The sequence below is a fragment of the Haemaphysalis longicornis genome, unplaced genomic scaffold (genome assembly GCF_048455015.1).
Source record: "Haemaphysalis longicornis isolate Haplotype H1 unplaced genomic scaffold, Haemaphysalis longicornis Haplotype H1 scaffold_6, whole genome shotgun sequence".
Classification (NCBI taxonomy): Eukaryota; Metazoa; Arthropoda; class Arachnida; order Ixodida; family Ixodidae; genus Haemaphysalis; species Haemaphysalis longicornis.
The window spans coordinates 107,304,304-107,310,303 of NW_027526407.1; positions in this window are offsets into that span (position 1 = coordinate 107,304,304).

Here is a 6,000-nt window from a genome sequence, read left to right on the forward strand (position 1 = left end):
TTATTTTTGATTTATTTATTTATTTATTTATTTATTTATTTATTTATTTATTTATTTATTTATTTATTTATTTATTTATTTATTTATTTATTTATTTATTTATTTATTTATTTATTTATTTATTATACGCTGCAAACCACAATTCCGCCCAAGTACGTGGGCAGGTGCAATGACCAGACAATGCCTTAACCAATACAAAAGAGACAATGCACAGTGACCGAGTATCGGGTGGACGTGATTCGGTTGTTTAGTTCCAGCCTGAAATGGTCATGGGAAAAACAGAAACATGAATGTACCTATTCACCCAAAGTACAAAAGTGTTGAATTTGGGGGTTAATGTCCTGTAGCTACTGCTAATAAGGGGGGAAACATAAAGTTTTATCAAAGGCACGTTGGCCATTTTATTAAAAGTGACAGCAACTCCAGACAAACGTTTCTGTTCTGTTTAAATCATCAAGGAAAAATTATTAGATTAGGTCAAGAAAAAGTATCTTCGTAAAATATTTGAATAAGTAATCCGAGTGGCCTTGCGTTAAATTCTCTCCAAGTAATCCTGGTAAATTATTCCTCCTGAATAGAATTATCAAAAAATTTCCACCGGTTCAAATATTTGGTTGGAAGCAGTGGTAGAAACATGGTATAAAAACGGTCTAGTTGGCACGGAAAGTAAATTGGAGATGTTCCAATCTCCCATCATTATAAACGTGCTTCTTCATTGAGAGCTTGCTATTTCAATTTCAGAAACATTCAGTGGCGCCCCTGTGCCAGGAGCGGTGCCCCTTGCTATTGTGGAGACATTCTGTCTGATATGTTTCCGTCCTGTCGATCAGTCTCCCAACTACTCTGTTCCGTTGGTCTCTTATTTCGTGAATCTGCCAGCAGGCTTGTCGGGCTAATGTAAAAAAATGTTGAGTGCCTAATGCAATCAGCAAGTCAGTCACTAGGCAGGTCAGTTGTACTGTGTTAGTTCAGTCAATCTACCGTTTGTTTTTGCGGGTTTAGCACCGCGCTCTTTATTCTATCTACACGTCTTGGCGCTCTTCCCAATTACAACACTCATGAGTTTTTACGTTTGATTAGAACTCAGCCAACTTTGCATCAGCGTGTTGATGTTGTTTATACAGACCGTCATAAACGAACCCATGCAAAAGCCTTACGACCCAAATCGACGCGTATAAAGAAGAGGTCGTTTAAACACCGCGCCAAGCTTTCCACCTTCCCGTATTGTCAGCGCAGTTAAAGGCTTGGCAAGAGGCAGCAAACGTTTGCGCTTTATGAGAACTATACCTTCACGCACTGTAATTAACCACACTAGAAAGCACAATAATGGCGTCTCATATATCAAATGAGACAAGTGACTTGAAAAAAACGCCACTTTAGGAACAGCCATTGATAAAACGACAACCTAACGTTGTAGCAGTGTTCACATACCAAGCAAGCCGGGTCCACCGGCCGCCCCGGCGGAAACGAGCACAACGAGTGATCCCTGCAAGGCTAGTGCGAATGGTTATCCGTCACCATTCCAGCCGGGCAATTGGTCCAGCTGCTAATTGAGTTTTGAAAGCGTCATCCGCTACTGAGCAGTTTTGAATGTTTTTGAAGAAAGTAATAAAGTTCACAAAGTAGCCCCTCGCATCCAATTTTATTTGGTTGCACCTAATTTTCGCTCAAACTGAATATTGGTATTATTGTTTCACCTAATCTCAATTACACCAAAAACCTTACCTTCAAGCAGTAAGAATAGAGATCGGCTTGTGCATTCCGCAGTTCAAGGCGACATTTTTAGCTTAACTAGAAAACACAGCTTACAGCTACTGAAATTACATTCATGTAACTACAATTTTTGAACTGCTGGTACTGTTTTAAATTTTATATTATGGTGGCGGCGCGTCATAATGCTGAAGTATTAGTGCACCTATGTACATAGCAAAAAAAAACCCTCTTGATAACGGAAATGAGCCGCATTTCCACAACACCACTGACTTATTTGCATCTTGTTCTCTAACAATATTTTTAAGGCAGTACATAACAAGAACTAGAAATTATCCGTGTTTGTATTTTATACCGGCTCAGCGGATGTCGCTAGAAGCTACCGTAACATTTTTTTCCGACCACTTTGACTGTTCCGTTGACGTAAACTGAACAAGCCTTGGCTATAACCTCAAAGAATTACTAAATGTGGCTTCCACTTGCACATTCATGTTTGGCTAGCTGAACCTTTACTTAAAAATGGTCATGGGAGCAAAATATACAACCACTGACTTCTTGTAGACGTAAAAGCTAGAATTGATTCTCAACGTGTACCAAATCTTTCTCATTTTACTGAGTGCAGGTTTACGGGTTAATGCGAAACGTGCACTTCCAACCTGAAAACAAATTGCGATGTTTGACAAGGCCGGAATAATTACGTGGACCATATCACATGGGATAATTTTTGTTTCGCCGGTTATAACCAACGGAGTGTTTGCCAGGCTCTCTTCTCTCAAAAATGCAAGTACTGGACAGATTGAGATTTTTATCGTGATTAAAAATGCGTTGCTTGTCCTATAACCGATTCCCATCAATCTTATAACAAACTTCTTCTTAATTACAGTGTTTTTTCTTCCTCTTTGAAAAACCCAATTTCCTACCGGTCTTTAAAAAGCCGACATGTTAACTTTTTCATTTTCGCCCCATTTCTAGCACCACTAAGAGTGAATTATCCGATCATTCATTTGGTAAATGTTCTAATAGCTATTTAGATTTTTTCTCCTAAGTGATCGCCACTTTGATTTTCGATCAAGGCGTTCTACTAACGGAACCTTGCTTACGTTAAGAGAATACGTAAAAATTAATGGACACCTGAAATTTTGAAGGTTCTGTTTTTTTGGATTTCAGTAAAGTGTTTGATACGATTAACCGCAATGCATTGTTTTAGCATTTGCAAAGCCTACGCGATAACAGGCTCAGGACTACATTATTGATAAGTTATTTGCTCAACAGGGAGTGCACAGTACATGTTGGCGATACTTTTTCAGAAGCCAACAACATTTAACCGAGGCGTATCCCAGGTTTCTATTCTGGATCCACGTTACTTTATACGATATATCGTTGAACTGCCTAATTTAAACATTCCTTTCATTGTGTGCTGTATGCAAATGATAGAACAATATCTTTACCCGATAAATTCACTTCTCTGAACTTCAAGGTGAATACTTTGCTTTATAACTTCGTTACCTGGTTCTGCGGCAATTGGTTATTAAGACAGATAAAACTAAATTCATGATTTTCAGGACTTTTAATAGGCACAACCAGCATCCTCCCCACCATTATCCTTGGAATTGAACTCAACCCTAGCCTTGCCTTTTTTCTCCATTTTTATCAACTTGAGCTCAAAACCGCATTTGGCATCCCGGCACCGTCGAAGCCACGGCTCTTTTTTGTCATCGTGCTCTGTTATCATTGTATTTCATTTTTATTGAGAGTTATCTTATTTACGGCGTTGCTCCTTTGGGTAACACAAATTATTCACACATCTTATCAGCCTAACACATACACATTCAATCCATTTCATTACCACACGAATCACGCATCGTTCTTCAGCTCCACCTGGGTTACGGGAAAATAAAATGTTATTTGTAGATCAATTATTTCACTACAACTTTTTCGAATATTCTACTTCCAGGACAGCTGCCAAACACGATATCTTTATTACCTACTGGGCATACTAATTACGCCACGAAAACGTCTTGCTTCGCCCCAATTGTATTGTAAAACCACGTCCCTCTAACAACTAAGTCATCATCGTCCGTAACAAGCTTTGAAAACTGCCTCAGTAATTTTTTCTTTTGTAATTAATGTATAAATTACAATTCCACTCAATGGTTGTCAGCAATGTTGTCTCTTCTTCTATACGTTGATACTGCTTTTTTGAAGTTCACTTTAAGGTTGTGTATTTATCTTCTTTAGTTTAATTCAGTGTTTCCTTATACTGACAACTACGCCTTTTGTTATTTGAAATTTCCCTTCCATTAGGTGTGCTTATGTTTATTTGGTTTTTTTTGCGGCTATGTACAGTCACGTTTTGCAGTTCTCATCGAAAGTCCCATTAAAATATAGGGGCAGTGGAACCCTAACCTGCATAATAAATTGTTTGAATCTTGTTACAGCAAAGCAAAAAGAACTTTTACTTTGTTTTTAAATTAAACAACACAAAACGTGGTTTTCTGTGTACGGGAAACATCTGTGAAAATTTCTTCCATCGTACCTATGGTAAATCGGGAAAGCAGTTGTTATCAATGAATGGATTTACATCACTGTAGAAAGATAAACATTTCACGTGATTGTTGCTTGTGTCTCCTTTCCACAAGTGTAAACCACTTTTTTAGAATACAATTACTATTATAAAAAATGAAATATTGCCTTGCCTACTACGAAAAGCAAAAACTACGAAAAGCAAAAACACGTGCATTTTGTAACAGAGAGATGAAAATCTTTTTAAATACTGGAGAGCGCAACCGTCCATGCGTATCAGCACGCACGTACGCCTGGCATGCAGCTATTTTTGTTTATTGGTTTTAATAAGCCATTGTGGAAAGTTAGCTATTGCTTCCTGCTGTGTTATTTTTTGTTGCCTGAGTTTTTGGCTGTTTCCTTGATGGCCAGCGGAATTATGACACAGATCCTGCTTCAAGCTTCTCATACAGCCGCTGGCGCAGTTCTCCTTGTTAATTTCTTTTCACTGACAACCGCGCATCGAAGAACAAGAGAACGCTTCGTTACGTTCGAGAATAACGACTTAGCTTATGGCCCGAGACAGCAAAAATGCACACACGAGTACTTGGTTTCAGCGTCCATGTCACCAAGTGACTGTCCACAACAGCCTCCTCTGTTCGCCATTTTCCTGAGCCAATGGAAACAGTATTGCCTCCGTGTGCCCATCAAAGGCAGCTATACGCTAGTTGACACTGTGCATTTTTTCGGAGTGCTTCGCTTACAACGCTTTTGAAGGCAAGTAAGTGCTCAGCCCAAGTCATCGCCAGGGGAAAAAGGAAAGATTATCGAGGGGTAATAGAGGCGTCTCCCACATGCTGGTCCTTCTTCTGTTTGCGGCGGCCATTCGTCTATAACTTGTTCACGTCCTTCTTTCAAGAGCCGGGGGCGTTTTATGCGACTAGTTTTGCTTACCCATGGTAGCAGTATTAGCGGCTTTTTTAGGAAGTCCTTTGTGGGGTAGATTTTGCTCTTTACTGGTAGCTTCTTGTGTTTGACCGCAGATGCGGAGCTGAAAATCGTTCAGGCTTTTGAGAGAACCAGCTCTAGTTTCGGGCGCCTCCGTTTAGCTTGAAATTCTGTAAAGAGCGAGTATAACAAAGAACATGTTTTTGTTTGTCGACTGGGAGGCAACGTTACTACCAAAGGGAATTCATGATTCCAAATACCTCTTTGTGCGCAATTTTTGTATTGAAAAGAGATGATAAACTTATTACCAGCCACAGATATAAGCTTGTACACACAGAACATGTCTTCCGCAATGTCTTCCTTATTGCCTTTATGTTTGTTTTTCTGATGTTTGCTTTTCCTACTTAGATACGTGCCAGTAGCTTTGCTTTTTTAAGATTTCTGGTATCCTTCTAGACTCCTTAGTAATTTATGGGCTATGAAACAGGTTAAAATACACCGGTAAGGACGATACAAAAGAAAGATAAAAAAACAGGACGAGTACTCGATATTAACTAGGAACTGGAATGTGCACTAACTGCTCTGCCCTGCATAGTACAAAAAACCTCTCGACTATTTTGTCAATATTCTCCCCTGCGCAGTTTCAGATATCTCTTGGTTCGTGTGTAGGTGCAAATGTTCATTTGGGGTCCAGCACTCGTTCTTGTGTTTTTCCTCAGTTTCGTATTTCGCTCGCAGTTTAAATTGTGTCTCACTGCTACAGTAACTATCTCATAAACCTTGAATCGACCTCATACAAGAAATTTCAAGCAGACTTCCCAGGCGGCACAGAAAGTGTGT